Raw genomic sequence first — 23,820 nt, 5'->3', positions numbered from 1 at the left:
ATGTCTGTCTGTCGCTCTGGGAAGGGGGGGGGGGTATATTTACTCTGGAGGCGACGAAAGCTTGAGATAAACTTAAGCTCCCAACCTCAAGGGGCTCAGTTGTGAGGGGCTCAAACTCGAGTGTACTCACTCCAACTGGGAAGAGACGATCAGAGAGAGAGAGAGAGAGAGAGAGAGAGAGAGAGAGAGAGAGAGAGAGAGAGAGAGAGAGAGAGAGAGAGAGAGAGAGAGAGAGAGAGAGAGAGAGAGAGAGAGAGAGAGAGAGAGAGAGAGATAGACAGACCATGAGATAGGCCAATATACAAACAGACAGATACACAGAGAGAAATAAACTGAAGGAGACAGATAAAGAAACAGACAGAGCCAGACAGACAGAGACGGGGACAGACAGACAGACAGACCTACCAGTTTGCCACACCGTCACCGAGTTCTAATTTTTTCTCTTTTTTTTCACTTTCCTTCGAGGGAGACAGTTTCCTAACTTTCTCTCATCCTTTCTTTTATCAGATTATGGAACTTTCTCCCTTCCCTTCACTCAATCTTCTCCTTCCCCCTTTTAAATGGCGTGTCTGCTTTCTTCCCAACACAAATTTCTATTCCTTTTCCTCTCTCTCTCTCTCTCCCAAACACAGATAAACTTTCCCTTTCACCCCTCGTATACAGGTAACCTTTCCTGTCTCCCCTCCCACCTAACAAACCCTTCCTTTGCCCCTCCTTCCCTCCCTAAACATAGATAACCTTCCTACCTTAAGCATAAACAAACTATTCCAAGCAAGTTTCTCCTCCCTCACCTTCACGACACACACACACACACACACACAAAGGGGTTAAGTCATCGTACTCAAGGGGTTAAGTCATCGTACTCAAGGGCTTAAGTCATCGTACTCAAGAGGTTAACCTTATTTTTTTTCTTTTTCTCTCTTCAACTTCAATTACTTTTCTTTCACTAAATCTCTTCTGAATTTTTTATTTTTTTTATTTCATACCCTCTCTTTATCTTTCCTCCATCATCATCCTCTTTATCCTATTCTATCACTCCTTTTCTTACCAACATTCATCAATTCTTCTTATTTCTCTTTCCTTTCTGCTTCCTGCTTTCTCTATTAAATGTTACTTTCTCTCCATACTAAACCATCCTCTCTCTCTCTCTCTCTCTCTCCATACACACCCAGCCAGTTATCCCGACGAAGGAGGACCCTGTATATATCCTTGTATTCTTCCCTTCCTGCAGGAGACCATCATTTACTCCTCTCAGTCCATTCCTGAAGTTTTGGTTTTTTTTGCCAACACTCTCATCCGTCTCTGTCGATCCCAAGATAGCAGTGATTCTTACTTCAATCCTGTGGACCCCAGCTAGCACCGCCATCTTGCTACAGTTCCCAGTTGGTAATGAACCCTTGTCACAGCTGGTAATGAACCCATCACAGCTGGTACTGAACCCATCACAGCTGGTACTGAACCCGTCACAGCTGGTACTGAACCCATCACAGCTGGTACTGAACCCTTCACAGCTGGTACTGAACCCATCACAGCTGGTACTGAACCCACCACAGCTGGTACTGAACCCGTCATAGCTGCTGGTACTGAACCCGTCATATTGGTACTCACCGAGGACGAAGCCATCTCTGGCCCACTGGACGCGCCCCGCCTGGTTGCCGACCTCACACTTCATGACGGCGATGTTGCCCTCGATCACGTGTTGGTTCTTCGGCGGCTTACGAAAAGTTGTCGTTGCTGCGCCCAGGCTGTGAGGGAGAGAAAGGTACTGGTTAGGTGCTGTTCTGTCTATGGAGGAGGGAGAGGGTAAGAGGGAGAGAATAAGAAGGATAGAAAACAGAGGAGGAGGGGGAGAGAGGAGGAAGGGGAAAAGAGAGAGAGAGATATACTGGTTAGATGCTGTTCTGGCAGGTGAGAGAAGGAAGCTTAATTGCTGTTTTGGCCGGTGAATAAGAGAGAGAGAGAGAGAGAGAGAGAGAGAGAGAGAGAGAGAGACTGCATCAGAAACTTCGCCGTAAACACTGAGGAGTTTTCTACATTTGTTTTACTGCTGGGATAATGGGAGGCGAATTTATCATGTGTAGCTGTTTTATGCCATTTGTCATGGACTAATGTGCTGGAGAGGTGGGAGGGGTGGAGGGATGGAGGGAGGGGGAGGTAGGAGGTAAGGAGGGGGAGGGAGAGAGGAGTGGTGGGGAGGGAGAGAGGGAGAGGTAAGAGGTAAGAAGGAGAGGGAGTAGAGGGTGTTCCTAGCTTGTGGAAGGTAATATATGCATCACCACATTGAGAGAGAGAGAGAGAGAGAGAGAGAGAGAGAGAGAGGTGAGTAACGGAGACACATACACACACACACATGTAGAGACACGGCTAAAGTACTCACTCACTCACTCACTCACTCACTCACTCACACATTAAATTTTTTATATGATATACACAACAGTGAAGAATAAAACTGCATATATTCCTTAACATTCCTAGTAATATCGCTTGAAAAATTCTACACGTTTTCTGTACTAAGCGCTATTTTTCCTCGCTATTATTAGAGAAAATACTATTACCACAGGTCTTTTGTGTGTAAGTCTGTCAACGCTATTGTTTACGAGTTTGTGAACGTCGAGTGAAATGAAATTAAGAGAGTTCTGGTTGAAGTTGGTTGAGTTTTGGTTAGGTGTGGGTTATAATTGGTTGGGTTTTGGATATGGTTGGTTTTTCGCTTTGGATGAGTAGGTATTTGAGTTTTTTGTGACGAAGGACGATAATAAAGAGAGAAAGAGGAGGGAAGAAGGGAGAGGAGGGGAGAAGAAAGCAGGGGAGGAGAAAGGAAAGGAGGGAGGGAGTGACAGCTGGTCTTGTCTCGTGAGTTGGAGGGAGGTCGACGGGGAAAGTGGAACGGAAGGAAGGGAACCGGTAGGAGGGAGCGAAGAAAGAGGAAAGGACGAAGGGGGAAAGGAAAGGAGGTTGAGGGAAGGGAAGAACTTTGAAGAGAGGAGAGAAAGAATATGACCAGGTACATAACAGGACACCTACCTCTCTCTCTCTCTCTCTCTCTCTCTCTCTCTCTCTCTCTCTCTCTCTCAGTAAACTACAGCAGAATATGTCAGTTGACTCGAACTAAAAAAAAATAAGTTAATTAAATTACAGGTAAGTCCAGGTGGACCCCCAGGTGTGTACTCTACGTAAACTTAGGAAAAAAAGTTTTAAAGAAATTGAAGACAAAGTTGAGGGGCACTGAAAATATAGTCCATTAGGGCATTTGCGTTATTATTTCTTATTAAACAACCGAGAGAGAGAGAGAGAGAGAGAGAGAGAGAGAGAGAGAGAGAGTGTGTGTGTGTGTGTGTGTGTGTGTGTGTGTGTGTGTGTGTGTGTGTGTGTGTGTGTGTGTGTGTGTGTGTGTGTGTGTGATGTTTACATAATAAGATTACCTCTACGCATCATCTTGCCCCCTCAGCTTCCTACACACTTACAACAACAAGGTGAAAAAACTCTCCACATTTTCTACTATATGAGGCAGGTAGGACGATAGTGCCATGGTTTAACATTTTTACATTGGAAATAAAACAGATAAAGTCCCCTAATATACTGTTTTATTTTTGTTTTCTTTACGTTTTATCTACCTTTACAAACGAAATAAAACACAAGTATACTTCTTATTTATTATGTATGGTTAAAATGACCTTCCGGTACTATGTAAAAAAACCGAAATAAATAATAATAATAATAATAATAATAATAATAATAATAATAATAATAATAATAATAATAATAATAATAATAATAAACTATTTAAAAGAATAGTACAAATAACTAACAAATAAAACGATAGATAAATTCCCCTCCCATATAAAACCATCTTACCAACACTCAAAGAGACTCGGGCCGCCTATGTTGAAATATGATTATCGAGATGAAATGGGAAAATATTCGCCCAGCCTTCCATTAGCTCTCGAGGCAAAAAAAACCCGAGAACATCCGGAACTGAAACAAAAACAAAGCTTCTTCCCTACCACTTTTGTACGACCCACGTCAAGACTTAAGAGGGGTGAGGGGTGAGGGGGAGAGGGGTGAGGGAGGGGGGTGAGGAGGGGGTGAGGGGTGAGGGGTGAGGGAGAGAGGGAAGAGATAGAAAAGATGGGACGGGATGAAATGTGATGGAAATGAAGGAAAAAACGAATGAAGGGAGAGATGGAATGGGAATAAAAAGAGTGGGTGAAGCGTAAAGGGAAAAGTGTGGGGAAGAGGAAGAAGTAGGATATGAATGAAGGACAGAGAGGAAGGAGAGGGTGAGGGGGTATGAGAGTAAAGGAAGAGGAAAGGAAAATATGGAGCGGGAGAGAAGGAACGGGGGAAGAGTGAGAAGAGAGGGAAGGAATAGAATTGGAGTGGGAGAGAGGGGGAGAAGAGGCGAGAGAGTGTGATGGGAAAGTGGAGACAGAGGAGATGGGAGAAATAAGCGAAAGAGTAAAGAAGAGAAAGAGAATGTGAATAAATGAGATGAGAAATGATGAGAGAGAGAGAGAGAGAGAGAGAGAGAGAGAGAGAGAGAGAGAAAGAGAGAGAGAGAGAGAGAGAGAGAGAGAGAGAGAGAGAGAGAGAGAGAGAGAGAGAGAGAGAGAGAGAGAGAGAGAGAGAGAGAGAAAGAGAGAGAGAGAGAGAGAGAGAGAGAGAGAGAGAGAGTCCCTTGAACAATAATTGCATTACCAGCCTCTCGACAATCGCCTAAAGAGGACGTCGATTTCTTTTTCTCTGGGACGAAATTAAGAGGCTTTTTGCATCCGTGATTCGTTCGACCTCTCCCTGTTTGCCAACTTAAGGCGTTCCTCTTGTAAGTTCTCGTGCTTTTCTCTCCAGTTTCTGTCTATTTCTGTCAGTTTTCTATGTCTGCATTAGGTAGGTTTCTGTTTATTTCTGTCTATATCAGGTTTGTCTATTTCTATATCTACATCAAATTTTTGTCTATTTCTGTCTAAATCAACTTTGTCTATTTCTATGTCTAAATCAGCTTTCTGTCTATTTCTATGTCTAAATCGGCTTTCTGCCTGTCTCTTGTCTGGTTCGGTGTGCTCAATCTTAGTCAGGAGGTTTTCTACATATGACTAATGTCTTCTCATATATGGCTAAACATAGCTAATGATAAACTCTTGGTTATGTCTTTCACTTTATTTCTTGATCTTAAAATTATTCTCCCATGATGGTTTATTTTACACAATGTGAGCAAGTGGGTTCATACCTCTACACAAGGAAGGAATGAAGGAAGGAAGGAAGGAAGGAAGGAAGGAAGGGGGCAGTGGAATGTGAATGTTAGTACTATATTGTATTGGGTGTTGTATGGGAGAAGTACAACTCGCACCAAAAAGTATCTTTACGACATTGAGTGAAACAATATGACACAACAGACGAAGGACTTTGACAACCCTACCGAGACAACAGGAGTCGCAGTGTTCATTTTGAAACTCATCAAACCTTCCATGAAGATACTTTTTTGACGAGAGTATTTACAAGTAATGAATGGATGAAGGCGAGTGAGTAGGTTTTTTTTTTTTTGCAGTTGACGTCGACCTTCCCTGCAGCACTGAGTCTTACATGATTAAAAACAAACAACAACAACAACAACAACAAAAAGAGGAGATATATTCGAATTTCACCGTGAAATATAACTTTTGTTGAAACTTCTTTTACCGATTGCATAAAAGTGTTCGATTTGGGTTTATGAAATACAGTTGTGTTTGGATGTCTAGTTTATTCATACCTACCACCTGTTTCCACCCCCCTTCTCTCCCATTCCTCTTCTATCCTCTCTTCCTCGCACATTCCTCCTCTTCCTTTTCCCTTTATAGCAATTTCTCTCTCTCAGTTCCTACCTTCCACCCCTCCCCCATTCTCTCTCTCTCCCTGCCTCTATCCTTTCCCTACCCTCAGTCCCTCCCTACCCCCAGTCCCCCCCCCCCTACTCCCAAGCACAGTGGGACACCAAGCCGCGGGATCATTGGGAAGACCCTCACTACCAACAACTTGCCAATAAAACAGATCCAGGGAGGTAGGACGGTCTGCCCGGGAGTTGGTGGTCAAGAGATAGATTATATGTGAGGCTGACTGGCCAGCCCTTAAGGAGGGATGGAAGGCGGGAGGAAGTAATTAGTCTGAAAATGATAATGACAGACAGACAGACAGACAGACAAGTATATAGTATATAACACAAACGGTTGTATGATATCCCAAAATTAAGAAAAGGAGAAAGAAAAAAATATAAAGAAAAGGTATAAAAAAAAAGACAGACATCTGTGAAATTCTAAAACCCGTGTTCATTTCACACCCCGAAAAATACACAGACAAAAGAAATCGCACTCACGCCCAAACTGAAATTCCCAATCTACCACGAATTCGGTAAACACGAGAGAGCGAAGGGACTTCCTACCACCCCTTCGCCCACACCCTTTTAGCCATCCCAAATCCCCCATCCCTATCCACCCACCCTCTGCCCATCTCCCCCTCCACCCAGCCACCACCCTCTGCTTGTCCTTTCAATACGCCCTATATGGAAAGCTGGGTCCTCCTAGCAAATCCCATCAGCGACACAATACGATCAGCAAGTGAAACAAAACACACTCGCCGGCCTGTAACCCACTTCACGGGGCTGATCAAAGCGCTCGAATATTATCTGACACGCACACGCCAGGTGAGAGATAATTAACCTATGATTGAACTGGGGGAGAGGCTCACAGGTTAAGCTTAGCTATATTTCGTCAGGTGGTGTGAGAGACGGGAGGGAGGCTGTGGCTGTGTGAGAGAGGGGAAACTATGTGAGAGACGGGAGGGAGGCTGTGGCTGTGTGAGAGAGGGGAAACTGTGTGAAAGAGGGGGGCTGTAAGAGAGGTGGTACTGTGTGAGAGGGGGACTGTGTGAGAGGGGGACTGTGTGGGAGAGGGAGAACTGTGAGAGAGAGAGAGAGGGGGCTGTATGATAAGAGTGGGGACTAAGTGAGAGAGGGAGAGGGAGGGAAACTGAGATCGAGGTGGTGTGTGGTCGCCTCCCATCCACAGTTCAGATTCACTCGACACCGTACGTAATAACGTTCCGTCTTCCTGAAGGTGAACTCATTTAATAACGGTAGAGTCTCAGGGCAATTACGACGCCATATTAAACCAAATGACTTCGTTATCTTTACTGAAGGGAACTACTTAAGATATATTCTCAGATCATCAGATGGTGAGGAATAAATGAAGAAAAAATCACTTGAGCATCTCTTAAGACTCGTGACGTGCCGAGACACCCCTCAAGGCAGGCCATACCATCTTAACGACCGGGACTCATTATCTCACCAGTCATTAATCACAAATATCTTCCTAATATCACGTCATTAACTATCGTCCCGCTGGTGTTTTTGTATCACTCTAATAATTGGGCAGTTAAGCGGTCCGTAATGATGGGTGATCAACTCCAGGCCTGGGATGAAATGGGGCCAGTTACGATCTCCTAATGGTCGTTAAGCCTGTGGGTGGAAAATTGAGGCTAGTTCCCTAAACGCCTGTTCTTTCACCGGTGGTTGCGGCACCCTCTCTCCCTAACACCCTCTCATAGATCCATCTCAGGTAATAATGCTTTTTCCCAGGGCTAGGGGGGAGGGAAGGGGGGGCTAGGGGGAGGGAGTAGGGGTCTGGGGAAAGAAAGGGGAGGGGGAGGGGGAAGAGAGGTGTTCCCTACATGACAGTTATTAGGAAGAGGGAAAGATAGTGGATGGAAGGGGGGTAAATATATTTGTTGTGTGTGTGTGTGTGTGTGTGTGTGTGTGTGTGTGTGTGTGTGTGTGTGTGTGTGTGTGTGTCCTCTACCTGTCTCCATTCTCGTGAACGGGACGAAATACAAGAAAAGAGAAAGAGAGAGAGAGAGGGGAGAGGAGATAAAGAGAGATAGAACGAGTCAATAACCTCAACATATCCTTCTAACAGACATCAGATCAGGTTTTATCCCATGTAACCTCCCTCCCAACCCCACCCAATTTCACCCAAATCCTCCACCCACCTACCCACTCACCCCAACCTTCTCCTCCCCAACCTTCACCACCCCAACCTTCTCCACCTCACCCCACCACCTCACCCCAACCGTCTACCATTATCCACAAGACAGAACCACCAACAAGTTTTTTCACCTCAGCTTCAAGTCATCTACTCTGGTCTGGCAGCAGGTAACCCACTTCAATTAAACATCCACACAAGCGAAGCAACCTAGTCAGTCACCAAGGTGTGTATGCGAGCAGTGGAGACACCATACACCCAGTAACGTCACTTATACACACAGAGAATCGCAAAAATACACCAATTTGTATATGTTTTTCCTTGTATCAGTATAATTGACTCTGGATACAAATGGTCCGATAGCTGTAACGAAAATTAAATATAACGATGCAGGGTGAAAATATTTACTAGATCACCAACGTAAATGTTTCAATATGTAAATGATAACAGACTACTGTACCTATACACGTGAGGTTAGGTTAGGTTAGGTTAATACGTCTAAAAATAAAACTCCTCACCTAAATAATACCTCATTTTCATAAAAGCGTTTCATATATCAAAGTAAAAATTACATTATATCTGAATGTATAATTCGTGCAGCCTTTGATGCTGTCTGACAAAGTATTCATCGTGTGTACAGTATATACAAACAAGATAAACAAACATACAGTCAATGGTTGGATGATTTCTCCCCCAAACAACAACACAAGGCGAACTTTTAACAAACCACACAAGAGGATTAAAGTCACTTGTTAACTGGAAACAAATGAAAAAACAAAACTTATCCACACCAACCTATCCACACACACCCACCTACACCAACCCATCCACACACACCCACCTACACCAACCCATCCCCACACACCGACACATCACAGCGTAAACAAACGCATACAATCCAGTAAGTGTAGTGAATATGATGAGGGGAATAACATACATAATAACATACATATACTTAAGCGCGAAATATCGTCGGTAGTGTGAACAAGACGCTGAGCTGAATTAATCACCTGTCCACTAATGAATGACTGGAAGAAATGACTGAGCAGGTTCTCTCTCTCTCACCTCCACTATCCAATATACAGGTTTGTTTATATACTCCACATAACCAAAGCTAAATAATAATTATTTCCTTCATCATAAAGCCTTTGAGACTCATGTTATACACAGAAGTCCTTGAAAAATTAATAACCATTTTCATAATAGCAAATGAAGGCTCAGAGATATATTTGTATGATGCTGAAAACAGGTGTGAATTTACATTCCTCTGATCATATCTGTATTAAAGTGTGAAGGTAAGGTAAGGTAAGGTAAGGTAAGGTAAGGTAAGGTAAGGTAAGGTAAGGTAAGGTAAGGTTAGGTAAGATTCCTAGAAAAAATTCATATATCTTTAAGGCAATAGACCGTATGTGGTTAGGTTCGGTTAGGTCAGGTCAAGTCAGGTCAGGTCAGGTTAGGTTAGGTCAGGTCAGGTCAGGTTCATAGAAAAAATCCATATATCTTTGAGGTAACAGACCGTGGGTGGTTTTAGGTTCGCATCTAGCGATGTAATCAGCAAATTGGAGCGAGTAATTACTTGTTAATCGCCCTCATGAGCTCCCTCCACTACCACTGTGGTACAACCGGTCTCTGAGTAATGATGGAGATGGAAATATATGTGTGGCATATAGTGCAATACGTGTGTGTGTGTGTGTGTGCGTGTGTGCGTGTGTGTGTGTCTGCTTATATGTGAGTATGTGTACGTCGTTAAATGAATGAATATAATGTCTCGTGTGTGTGTGTGTGTGTGTGTGTGTGTGTGTGTGTAATAATAATAATAATAATAATAAACGGTTTATTAATAGAGTTGCAGCCGGTGGCTGAAAATATACAGACTTACATTTGATTTAGACATAATGATGTAATATGCATTGAATACATTTACAGGGCTGTACAGTACATAAATAAGGAGTTGTTTATTATTTTAACAATAGATGGGATGGTGCTGTTCTTATATCTATCAGTGCGGGCTCTTATGGGCTGTATTTTGTTGTAGTGGCGGACTGCGCGAGGTGGGTGGGGGGCTGCAGGTGGCAGGAGGTGGCGATGACGAAGATGGTGCAGTAGTCCACTGCCAAACCTTTCCAGTGCTTGGTGGTGGAGGTCACTGAGGGATGTGTGTGTGTGTGTGTGTGTGTGTGTGTGTGTGTGTGTGTATCACTGTACCAAAGAGCCGTGCTAAATAATACACACCAATTACTTATACACAACATATACTTTATAACTCACAGCCGAGAATAACCTAAAAATCTCAAACGCTCATAAAACGTCACTATAAAGCGAGCAAGCAAGCAGAGAGCTAAAAAAATGTGTTATATAGCTCTTTGTGTTATGCGTTGTGAAGCGAGCGACGAATTTTTGAGGCCAAGTCAGTCCAGTTTCCTTTGATATAAGTTTCCGTGTGCTGTTTTGTCCCTTTCATTATTTACTAGTTTTAGTTCTCTCCGTTTTTACTTTCCTCTTCTTTTTCGTTTGTTTTTTTTCGTTTTATTCTTGTCTTTCATCATAGTCATCATCGTTGTCATTGTTCTTTCTTCTTTATTCTACTTCAATTTCTTTAATTTTCCTCTTTTTCATCCTCCTCCCTTTTTTTTACCATTCAAGTTTTTATCTTTTCCATTTCCTTTTCCCTTTTTTTCTCGCTTTTATCAGCATTTTCTTCTACTTCTCTTTTTTCTGGGTTTCTTATCCAGTATCTTTTTGCATATCTATCTCCTCTCCCTCTCTCTCTCTCTCTTCGTCGAATATTTTACCCTCCACTCTTCCTCCTCCTCCTCTTGTTTCTGTATATTCTTCTTCCTCCTCCCCCCTTTATCCTTTCTTCCTCCTTCTCCTCTTCCTCAGCATATTTTTACTCTCATATACCTCATTTTCCTACCTCTTCCCTCACCTCCCTACACCTACAGGGCCAGAGATCAAAGGTACAAACACCTCACTCTCCCAATTGGCTCAGTGAACACAAAGACTACACGCTACGCTAAACGAGTCTGACTTGATGTTGAGGAGGAAATTATAATCACAGTTACCGTAATATATCAGTAATTTGGGTTACTTCTATTGATCTGTTTTGATGTCTGTGTGTGTGTGTGTGTGTGTGTGTGTGTGTGTGTGTGTGTGTGTGTGTGTGTGTGTGTGGTAAACTAAAGGTTAACTCACCATACCTGTGGCTTCACCCTACAGTTTCAGAATGCTTTTGTGTCGGTACAACGTACATATAGGGCGATAACAAGTTACTTTTTTTTTGTAATTGAAGATACATATGGATATTTTTTTATTTTTTTTTTTATTTTTTTGCGAAGCTGACGATACGAATGTTGGTGTAAATGATAAAAATAAAAAACTTTTTTATAACATGATAAATATTGTTATAATTAATAACTCAGGGAATTACTTGTTGTACTAGATATGCACAGGACGTGAAACTAACTGTGGCTATATGTTATAAAAGTCTACATTACCTATATTAAAGGGAGTAATGTAAAAGATGTTGAATGTAGCCGAGGGAATATTTCTGACATGTGAGGACAAAGCTCATTAAGTGTACCACAGACCCTCTTGTAGGCATTAATTATCTCTCTCTCTCTCTCTCTCTCTCTCTCTCTCTCTCTCTCTCTTTCATGTAATTTTTCCCCTCTGGTTCGTTGCTTAATTTTCCGTCACTATATACACCTTTCTTTTATTCTGTCTGTCTGTCTGTCTGTCTATAAAATATGTAAAAAGCACAGAGCACTTCTTTCCTCCAGCAAATTGCTACACTTATTTTACCGACTTCGCTTAACAAACTGCGCCGTGTTAAGTGACCATTTGGTGGCCACAACTTTTCTTGTTCCCTAAAAATATATGTAATTCAATGTTGTTTTCTTTGTTGAGTGAGTGAGTGAGTGAGTGGGTGAATACCTACAAGAGAGCGAATGAGTGAGTGAGTGAACGCCTACGAGTGAATGAGTGAGTGAATGCATACGGGAATGAGTGAGAGAGTTGTACAAAAAAAATAATCCAGGTCACAGTATAAACAAGCTTAAAGCGAAGCCATACCACTACTCACCACGGTAGTCAGCCCACGTATGCTCTTACACAAGCAATACTCATACACCCACAATATACACTCAAACTTAATTAATACACACGCAATACACTTATAATCAACTAATACACACGTAATACACCCTCATACTTGACTAATACACCCACAATATACACTCATACTAAACTAATACACCCATTAAATAATACACTGATATATTCAACTACTGCACTAATTACACAGTATATTAACACTCAATACACTCTCTATGCAATACACTGCCATACTTACCTAATACACTCACTATACATAACTAAGACATTTAACTGCTACACACGATACACTTTCATGCGTCTGTATACGAAGATACGAACTGGGAAGCAAAGTCCTTGGAGAGAGAGAGAGAGAGAGAGAGAGAGAGAGAGAGAGAGAGAGAGAGAGAGAGAGAGACTTATACACCCACCTCCTCAACGTCTCTCTCTTTCTCTCTCCAATATTACGCCCTCCTACTTACTTTCCCTCTCTCCCTCTCCTCCTCCTCCATTCTCTCCACTCATGCCCACTCACCTACCTCATCTCTCTTATATTACATCCTTCTACTCGTCTTCCCCCCTCCCCCTCCCCTCCCCCTCTCCGCCCACTCCTCTTCACTCACCCACACACCCACATTCACCTCCATTCTCTCCGGTACTTGATAACCTAATTCATCAGTTGTCAATTAACGAACATGAGACAAATGAATTTCAGAAGTAATTAAAACTTTCATACTAATGTGATTACCTTCTTTTTACTTAAAGAGGCATATGTGACCCCCTTCTCCTCCCCTTCCCCTTCTTCCTCTTCCCCCCTCCCCTTTCTTTTTCCTCCCTCCACTCATCTTCTTCCCCTCTCCTCCCATCTTCTTTAGTACATCTTCAAATTCGTTTTCTATGATGCCTTTTCTTCCCATTTTCTTCGTTATAATTCTCATCCTTTCTTTGTCATCACCATACATTTCCATTCTCATTTTCTTTTAATTACATCTTCTTTGTCTTCTTTGTCTTCCCTTTAGGATATTCTTTCACATTTCCTTTAATATATCCTCCCTTGCCGTCTTTCTGTACTGTTCTATCTGTCTAATTCCGTCTAATTCCCCCATTTTCTTTGGTACTGTACAAATTTCTTGATTGTTGCCGGTTATTGCCCTATTCTCTCCTTCGCCTCATCGTACATATACTCTTGGTTCATCTTTATCGATGTTTTTGTCCACTATCTCTCTCTCTCTCTCTCTCTCCTACGCTTGCTTGAATAAACTTCTAATTTGGTTTAATTTCTTTTTATAAACCAAGAAAAAAGAAAACATGAGAATGAAGGAAAATTATGCCAACGAAGGTACTATTAGCAGCTGCAGGTGTGGAGAAAGATACGGATGCAAATGAGGTCTGGGAATGCAACGGCACCAAGGAGAGAGAGAGAGAGAGAGAGAGAGAGAGAGAGAGATGAGAATATTGGAACACAAGAGGAAGCAGGGGAGACATTGAGAGATGAAGAGAAAATAAGGAGAGAAAACAAGAGAATGAGAAACGGTAAGACAGACAAGATGAGAGAGACTGGATGGGATGTTTGAGAGATAATAAGAAAGAGAAGCACCAGGTAAGACAAACTGAGAGACTCTGAGGAAGATCTATGAGATAACCACCTCCTCCTCCCCTTATGACGTCACCAATGTCAACCTACTTCTCCCTTCTCCTCTACCTTATGACGTCACCAACCTCCTCCTCCCTACCTTGTAACGTCACCAACCTACTCTCATCCACCTTATGACGTCACCAACACCCTCCTCCTCAATCATGTGACGTCACCAACATCCCCCTCCTCAATCATGTGACGTCACCAATACTATTCTCCTCAATCTTATGACGTCACCAGCCTCTTCCCCACCTTATGACGTCACCAGCTACCTGTCCTCCCCAACAATGACCTTTACCTGTTCTCCGTTAATTAGCTCCCATCGTCGCCGCCCACCACCAGGTAAGTAAATATTGACCAAACATGAAGGCAAGGCGACTATTTACCCTCGCTAGATGACGGAGGCAAGACAGTGACATACAAACACACTAGAACAATTCCCCGTTTTCTAAATATACAAACAAACAGAAAACGGAGAAAAAAACTGCAACAAAAGCTTTAAAAACGTAAAACAATAGAACTATTATGTCTACACGAGATGGGAAATAATGAGGTCAAGAGAATGTATTTGTTTATGTAAGAAATAATAGACAACAATACTATATTATTCTAACATAAAGAAAGAGATTGAGAGACGGAAACTGTGTCACTTGTTGAGGGTAAAATAAACGAGAGATAAAGACAAAACAACAATATATAAGAAAAGTGAAGCAAAAAAAATATATGATAGAAATGAAAGATGAAGAAAGGGAAGACAATGCTGCAGTACATACAATAAGCTGGAGGTAAGGCTATGAAGACAATAAGCTGGAGGTAAGGCTATGAAGACAATAAGCTGGAGGTACAGGCTATGAAGACAATAAACTGGAGGTAAGGCTATGAAGACAATAAGCTGGAGGTAAGCCTATGAAGACAATAAGCTGGAGGTACAGGCTATGAAGACAATAAACTGGAGGTAAGGCTATGAAGACAATAAGCTGGAGGTAAGCCTATGAAGACAATAAGCTGGAGGTACAGGCTATGAAGACAATAAGCTGGAGGTACAGGCGATGAAGACAATAAGCTTGGAGGTAAGACTGAAGAAAATCCGATGTTCAGTTGTATTATTATTTTTGAGGGTTGCCGAGTCTACCCAGTGATTGCCCAGTCGTCTCGTCACATACTAACGAAAGACTGAACAAAGAGAAGAATCACGTATGTTCCTTATGTATTTACCTTTCAACTTATAAACTGTTCAATAATGTTTTCTTCGATTTATGAGTTTGTTTATATAATTATGTATTTGCTAAATCACTTCAATAGTTTTTTTTCTGTATTTCAAGATTCGAGTATTTTCCTGCAGTGTATGAGTGCATATGAATGGTATATAATTAATATATACGGTATATGAATAAAATCAACCAACCATGCATATAAATCACGATTCAACCAACATAAATGACCAGCAATATATAACTGTTTCAGAATAATTAGAATTGGTTATTGAAAATCGGTACTAAATCACGTCTCTGAACACAATCACCAGAGTCTATCTTTACATATACAATCCCTTCCCCCCAAAAACATACATAAAGACATACATATACATTATACAGGTATACATATTACGCCCAATTACACTGATGATGTTCCCTCAGGCATCCAAATGAGAGAGATATCGCATTACATTATATAAAGGTCGAATTATTATGCACAATTCGGAAGGGTCAACCCACTTTTAAAATATGTAAAAATATTTTGTTATATTGTATTTCGGTGACATAGTATTGTGATGATATTCATGTAAATCATTTGTACAGGTAATGAATGAGATGTTGAAACCTCGTTAACACCTGTGGGAGCTGGTGTTTATATTACAGGTGTACAGGTGTAACACGTTCGCTTCATTGATTATTGCATGGATGGTTACATAGTTTACTGCCTCGTCATGTCCAATGATTATATACCAAAGACTTTCCATAATAATAATAATAATAATAAAATAAAATTATAGCCGTAGTCATAAAATAATAATAGTCGCAATAATAATAATAATAATAATAATAATAATAATAATAATAATAATAATAATAATAACAATTAATATCCACAATGGAAATTAAAAATAATATAAATCATGAATTTTGTTTTAGCTACAAAATTCAGTCCAAATAATTTTGATGAAATAATTCTCAGCTCTTCTACAAACAGGTGGTAATGTCAACCTGTTTCTAATTAAAATAAAATAAAAAATCTCATAATATTGTAATATTGTTTATATATTTTTCCCGGAATTAATTTAACTGCTACTTTAATTTATTTATTTTTACAATTAATGGGTCAAATCATACGAGGTTTGAAGAAGCCGTGAGAGATTATATTACCGTATCTGTTTTAGTATCAACATCATCATCATCATTTAGAGGTCAGATTATTTGACCTCGTCTGTTAGATCACGTGGTTTTGTTGTCTCGAGAGGGAGGGGACAGAGGTGGAGGCAGAAGGGGGAGATGGGGGAGGCAGGGGAAGAGACAAGAGGGTAAGCAGGGGTTAGGCAGAGCGGGTAGGGGGAGTCGCAGGGAGAGGGGCAGGGAGAGGGGCAGGGAGAGGCAAGGGGGGGGGGGTAAGACATTTAGTAAAACATAACACAAATAAAATAGCGACCTTGTCATTATATTCAGTAAAAAAAAAACGAAAAACAAAACAATCGTCGGTCCATCGTCCACTTTCTACCAAACAGATCGTAATTGTATTGAATGAAGCAATTACACACCAGATTGAGTTCCAATTAGGATTTACGTGCTATTGATTACTAGCGACCGAAGAAAAATAATAGCAGATAGGGGAGTGGGGTAGAGGGGAAGGAGATGGAGGAGGGGGGAGGAAGAAGATAGAGGGAGGGAAGTGGACGGAGAGGGTGGGGGAGGGGGGGGAAGGGGAGGGTCTAGTACTGGCTGTGGGGAGGGGAGGGGAGTTAAGGTTTCTAAATCGTTTATTGACTCCTCGCAAACCATTTAAAGTATCAAGAGAGTCAATTGTCCACCTCCAGGGCTAGGTTATGGTGGGGTGGGGGTGTACTAGATGGAACGGGGGCCTGGAAGACAGTGGACGAGTATTGGAGATGGAAACGGAAGGAACAGCAATTGCGAGACCTCGGAAGTTGAGAGAGAGAGAGAGAGAGAGAGAGAGAGAGAGAGAGAGAGAGAGAGAGAGAGAGAGAGAGAGAGGTCTGAACCCAAACATTACCCTGAGGACCAAAAAAAGCGAGACGAAGAGTTGATGGGTGAGAAGTCTGATCTTTAAAGACTTCGAAAACTCCTGAGGTCAGACCGAAGGATGTCGAGACTAGCCGAGACCAGAGACCAAACTCGAGACCAGAGACCAAACTCGAGAGAGCAACAAAAACAAAAGTAAAAAAAATAAGAAAATCAAGAAAATACAAACAAAAAATATAAGCGTGTCCCACTCCTGGAAGCCGAACGCTGTGAAAAGAGAGAGTGAGTCTTGTTTGCTTTCTTAAATATTCATTTCCCCGGGAACACAAAGCCGTACTGTTGGCCAGTTTTTTTTTTCCTTCTATTCTTGGAGGAGATGAAGGGAAACATGACAATGGTCGGTCCCAGCCTTCCAGTTTACAGCACCTAACATACGAATTCCTACTAGCAGTGAACTCAAAAGACTCACTGACTGACTGACTTGACTTGATCGACTTTCACTTTATATATATTTATACTATGGAATCTGATTACAGTTTACCGTGAAAATGATCCCCCCCCCCGCCTCACCCTCCCCTCACTTCCTCCCCATCTCACTTCCTCCCCATCTCACTTCCTTCCCTACCTCACTCCCTCTCCCACCCCATCCCACCCCCACCCAAAAAATTAAATTACCCATTCTTTTTAAACTAGGGGGCACTGTTATACAAAATCAACAGTAACACCTACACAAAGCCTCTGTTATTTACATGGGGAGTCAACGAAGTAACGTCTACCATAAGCTCAAAAAAATATTTAAAAACATCAAGTTTAATTGAAGTCTTAACTAAAGGGGAGAACAAGCTTAAATTAAAATAATGTTTGGATTTCCTGAATTGATGTAAGATCTTATTCCTAGTGTGTGTGTGTGTGTGTGTGTGTGTGTGTGTGTGTGTGTGTGTGTCAGTCATGTTGTTGGGTATTAAAACACATTACACCCGCACACGGCCTCACACTCTACACATAGTAACACGCACGCACGCACGCACACACGCACACACACACACACAGGAGGAGGAGGAGGAGGGGGAGGGTTATGAGCCGTGGAAGTAGATAATCAAAATACCACAACAGTTTGAAGGAAGAATATGTATGGGTTAGCCAAGAGAAATAAGCCCCTTTAGTGCGATTAAATTCCAGCATAATTATTCACAGTTACGTCAGGGATCTCTCTCTCTCTCTCTCTCTCTGCCTGTCTGAGTCTGTCTGTCTTTGTTTATCTGTCTCTCTGCACGCGGACTGTCTCATTGAATCACAGTTTACCAGCGCGAGTGTTCAGTGCACAATATTGCGTCACATTCAACCACATATATAGCCTATTGTGGCCGAGAGGAATCCTGGGGGAGGAGGGGGGGGTCTCCTGAAGCCCTCATGAAAGCCCTTCTGAAACCTCACTGGAAGCCTGAGACCGTGTAGTTTATAAACAAGTTGAATAGATCCAGAGGTTGAGGTCGAGTGAGAGTGAGGTCGACCAATATGGGGGAGGAGGTGAGGATATGAAGGAGAGGAGGGGATGGAAGGGGGTGAGGAGAGGGAGGATGAGAGGGAGGAAAGGAAGGAGGGGTGAGGGACGACAGAGGGAGTGAGTGAGGTGATGAAGGGATGGAGAGGAGGGGTGAGGTGATGAAGGGAGGGAAGAGTTAATATCAAGAAACAAAAAAAAATGATATTATATTTACTTATATTAATTAAAAATAATAATAATAAAGATTGGCTCCGGGTCATCTAGATTTATTTACCATAATTATGTTTTTCTTTTATTTCCCAGTTCAATTATTTTTCTTTACTTTGTCATTTACGAAAATACAAAAGGAATTCTTTAACAGATGTAACATTTCCCTTGTATATAAATAAGTCTTTACCTGAACGTCTAAACTATATGTCTATTCATTTGAGTCTAACCTTTGTACAATTATGCACTATTCATCTCCCACTTTATTCATTCTCTTTCTCAGTCTTTATTTTGTTTTCACTTTCTAAGTCTTCCTTACCCTCTCTCTCTCTCTCTCTCTCTCTCTTACTCGTTTTTAGTCACTCACTATTTTTCTCATTCAATCTCAGTCCCTCTCCATATATTCATCAATCTTCTGCTTCATTCTCTCTCATTCTGTCAACCCCTCTTTTTTCCACTCTTCCACACGTTCCAATGAGTAATATTTCCCATTGCAAGATCGAATAACAGGCGAGACAATTTTCGCTTCTTGCCAACACCAATATTTCCTCCTCGAAATATGTCCCAAAGTATCAGGAGTGAAAGACATGTCAGGGCAACCTTAGAGACCACGAGGACACGAGGACAACATATAACATGACCTTCGAGAACATGACGGTGATCACCCAGTTCACGAGGACAATAAGGAAAAGGTGAGGTCGATAGATGACAGTTCGAGCTTCCAGGTTAAGTGGTCAACAAACAAGGTACCAGGCAGGTGAGTACTCAGGTGAAGACGGAGACAAACAGACGAATGACAGCAAAGGTCCACAGGTGAAGGGGTGAATAAACAGTGTAACAGACAGATTGATGGACGTCACATCCCACAAACACGAATCCAATTTGGTCAATCGTCTGTTTTATGCGATTCGTATAGACCGACAGACAAAAGATGACAATAAGTTTCATATATCAAGGAGTCAATTGTTAGCCGGCCAAACAGACAAACAAACATAGCAAGGCAGGCAGGCAGGCAGGCAGGCAACGTCAGGTAGGTCAGGTTAGGTGAGGGCGCGGATGAAGACAATTCAATAAAAAAATTTATATCACACACCTGGCGCACCGTAAACCCTTTAGGTCTCAACAAATACTCATAAGTTCTATAGTCGAGAATTTCCAGCGTCTGAGTGAGTCTCTAGCCGGGAAAGACGAGAGTCGGTAAACAAGATGAACTATAAAAGAACTTCCGATCATACGGGAATAAGTTCCATTCCATCCAACATGAAAAAATTCATTAAAAAACAAATACCAAATGAAACTTTTTCTTTACATTTTATTTCACTTGGAATTAAAGGCTAAAATTTTTCTCTCTAAGCTCGTGAGAACAATGGAGGTCCTGTTGTTTAATTGGTTATTATAAAAAAAAATTTAATTTACGATTCGTATAACAAAACAATTCCCTGGACGCTGAGTAATACCTGGCATCTATCTACCTGTTGGTTATCATTGTGTAATTGGTTTATACCTGACGAGCGATGTTTTATATACGATAAATTACGTCAACATAACATAATAAAAATCACTATCATATAAAGACAAATGAGTTAAATTAGAAGAAAAAAATTAAAATGGGAGAGGGTGTGAAGGGGTGAAGGGTGTTACACGTGTCATAAAAATACTCAAAAAAGTCATCAGCCTATCCCAAAAACCCACCCAAAATATCCCAAGAATCACAACATTATCCCTAAATCCCTACGTCACCAATCCCAAAATATCCCAAGAATTACTCACTACCAGGTAACGCAAGGTAGACCCAATCTCCTATCTCTAAGCGGTGTGATCTGAGACGGAGGAGGTCGCTAGGAGATAGGAAACACGCTTATGCCCTGGGAAACTCTCTGGAGGTGAGCGCTGGGAGCTAATTACACCCCTCTCCAAATTCTCCAAGGCCGTGGGAAAGCGCGGAGCATCGGCGGGTGATAATGGTTTAATAACGTAATGTACTGTAACGTAGCTCCGGATGTAGTGATGCAAGGGGGAGGAGCCATCTGGTGTGAAGGTGTGTAAATGGGTGGGGGAGGTGAGGTGGGGGGGGGGGTGGAAGTGACAAGTGGATAGATGGAGGTGAGGTGGTTGGGTGGATAGGTGGAGGATAGAGGTGAATAAGTGAAATGAAAAGGTGGATGACGAAGAGATGCAGATTGTAGGGTGGATGTTAGTGGGTGAGTGTGCAGGTATACAGGTGTGAGGTTGGTGCTCAGGTGTGCAAGTGTCCGGATGTGCAGGTGTCCGAATGTGGGAGAGCCCGGATGTGCAGGTGTCTGGGTGTGCAAGTGTCCGGATGTGCAAGTGTTCGGATGTGCAAGTGTCCGGATGTGCAAGTGTTCGGATGTGCAAGTGTCCGGATGTGCAAGTGTTCGGATGTGCAAGTGTCCGGATGTGCAATGGTTCAAGTGTCCAGGAGGGAGGCGTGAGAACTGGCCAGGTCCAACAGATAGATGCAGAGGGTAAAAAGAGGTTAGATGTGTATTACCCGTGAAACACACCTGGTCTACCTGTGGTGTAATATGCAAATGAACTTACCTGTAAATACAAGTGAAAGAATGAAGGCACACTCCGGTAAATCCTCTTATGCTGACATACAAATATACCACAGAAAACCACCCACCAACCCACCCACCTCGCCTTGTCATAATTACATCGACTCTCACAAACAACCGAATTACACGTCATTCATTATAGTGAATTATCATAAAATATAACAAATAATATAAAGGAATGATAATTTGTCTTTTTTTATTTTTTTTTACCTTCGTTTCCGACCTTGAGACCGACACTCTTAAAATAGCCGATATAATGCAATTTACTGAACCATTACGCATATTTGGTGTACAGTAGTAATTTTTCGGTCTGGAGCCTCGACATTCCCACAGCCACCGACACACATGAGACACAGACGGACACATTTACCTATTTTATTCCTCACGTGAAGATAAACTCTAATTTAAGACGTTTTTTTTCCTCATTATTTTTCTACCTCACTGTAGGTCATGGGTAAACCTTGTGGGTACTAATCATGTTGGCAATTACCTCAGGAACTTGCGTATTTTGAAGGCATTTCCTCGGGTATTTTTTCTCTTCACATATAATTTTCTCTCGGGATTAATTAGGTCATCAAGAAGCTACATTATAAACACATTAAAACAAAATACCAAGAACTACTGTGTATAAAATTGCAACAAACAATACCACAAAGGCATAAAATACCACTAGACCCCAAAAATCCTGAACGTAAGAACGGAAATTCCTGAACAAGTGAACGACCACAAGAACGTCGGGTCATCAACTAAACGTGAATGATGGGAACGGCACATCTGATCACGCCTGGTCATCACGAAGGGGGATAAATACCTACACCTTCACGTACATTAAGAGAACGTATACAGTAGGAGCTTGGCGCAGAACGTAAACACCTTGACGGGGGGGGGGAGGATCTGGTTTCTTGAGTAACTAGTAAACTGATTTAGTCCAGTGTGTTTAATATCCTAAGTAACGGAGGAATAATTCATGAAGATATAGAAGAATCTACCAAATGTGTATATATTAAGAACAAGTTGGAGAGTATACTAAGAAAACATGATAGGGGAGAAGGAGGAAAAAGGAAGGAGAGAAAAGGAGAGAGAAGAGAAAAAAGGGAGAGGTAGAGCGTCATATGAAAGGAGGAGGAGGAGAGATGGAAAGGAGAAAAGAAAGGTAAGGAGAGAAAGACCGTCGAGTGATATGAAAGGAAGAGTGGCATAAGGAACAGAAGGAGAATGAGGAGGGATGAGAGGGAAAGGAAGGATGTCAAGGGATGAGGAGGAAAGAGTGGGCGTGGGAGAGAGAGAAGGAGAGGGAAGCGGGAGGATGAACTGAATAAGAAAAAAAAGAGAGAGAGACAGGAAACGATGAGGGTGAGGGGGGACGGTAATACTAAAGAGGTATTTTCCTTTATGAAGTCGTGTCCCCCGTGTTTATTCTGGAGTCAAATGAAAAAAAAATATCAACTCGACTTCCTCACTGCATCTCAACACGAAGTCCCATCCCCTTTGATATCAGAATATTAATAAACTCATTCATTTCTATTCAGTATCGTATTTTTCTTCAATATTTTTCATTTTTATTCAATAAGTCACCTGTATCATCTTATTGCATTTATCAGTTCAGTGGTGTCTTATCCTCCTTCAATACCCGCAAAGACAGTTATAACACACGCGTCTTAATGTCTCCTTGACTAACATCTCGGAACGAATGACAAGCAGCGAGAAGCGACTTTAACGTAGCGTGATTCTTGCCATCGTCTCTCGAGGGTCTCACTCACTACCATCACTCGTGGAGATTTCTCATGTTTACGACTTTCCCCTGAAGAGCTATTGCTGCTGAAAATGGGGACTTGGGAATCGGGAATATTACTTCAGGTAGAGTCGGAGGAGGTCCCATGAGTCCCTTCCTTCCCCTCTCCCTCCCCACTTCTCTTCACCCCACCCCAAAATAAATAAATAATAAAATAAAATAATCAGTAACGTTACTCAGAACTGAAATGTATTGGGTTGGGTTGGGTTGGGTTCAACTTTCATGATTGTTTTATGCCTTGAATTGACGACGAAAAGATTCATCTATAAAGCTCTGGTGAGTTATGGTGTTTGTTGTGGCTTTAACTCGCATAAAGCGACAAACCAAACAGCAGAACATCTGATCCAAAATTCTGTTGTTATTTGCAAGCCAAAAATTCGCCGCCGTCAGTACTATCCGCCAAGTTTACCATTGACCTCTGTGAGCCCCGGAGAACGAGGAATCTCAAGGGATGAAGAGATTAACAAACTCTTTCCAAGTTGGTCTGGATGAGTTGGATTGCAGTTGAGGGGAAGACTTCCGTTCTGCGAATAGCAATAATGACAGTCATGCTTGAGGAAGTTGAGTGATAAAGCAGACCCGGAACTCCACCCAGCAAGACCTAAGTATCCTACTCCACGTGGTTAAGTGTCCACATCTCAATTTTTAAGACCGAAAACCACGTCAATTGGCCGAGAAAATTTGCTTCTTCAGTCGGGAAATATTCGCATTTTTACCTGGGCGCACACATCCTGTTACACGGCGTGAAAAAGACGACCACCAGAACCGGACGTTGATCATTACGGGGGGTGAAGTACGACCCTC

The 23,820-nt window shown here is 41.9% G+C and overlaps 1 long non-coding RNA gene across 1 annotated transcript in view; it reads right to left on the bottom strand.

Annotated features, from left to right (window-relative positions):
- The window catches only part of LOC121865840, a 133,392-nt gene that overhangs the window by 50,901 nt on the left and 58,671 nt on the right, over positions 1-23,820 (bottom strand). Inside the window, exon 2 of the long non-coding RNA XR_006088834.1 lies at positions 1,609-1,745. This is a non-coding gene — a long non-coding RNA (uncharacterized LOC121865840). The remainder of the gene's footprint in view (positions 1-1,608; positions 1,746-23,820) is intronic.

Source organism: Homarus americanus, unplaced genomic scaffold (genome assembly GCF_018991925.1).
Source record: "Homarus americanus isolate GMGI-L3 unplaced genomic scaffold, GMGI_Hamer_2.0 scaffold6164, whole genome shotgun sequence".
NCBI lineage: Eukaryota > Metazoa > Arthropoda > Malacostraca > Decapoda > Nephropidae > Homarus > Homarus americanus.
Note: the sequence above shows the minus strand (reverse complement) of the source record. Positions and strands in the feature narration are given on the sequence as shown.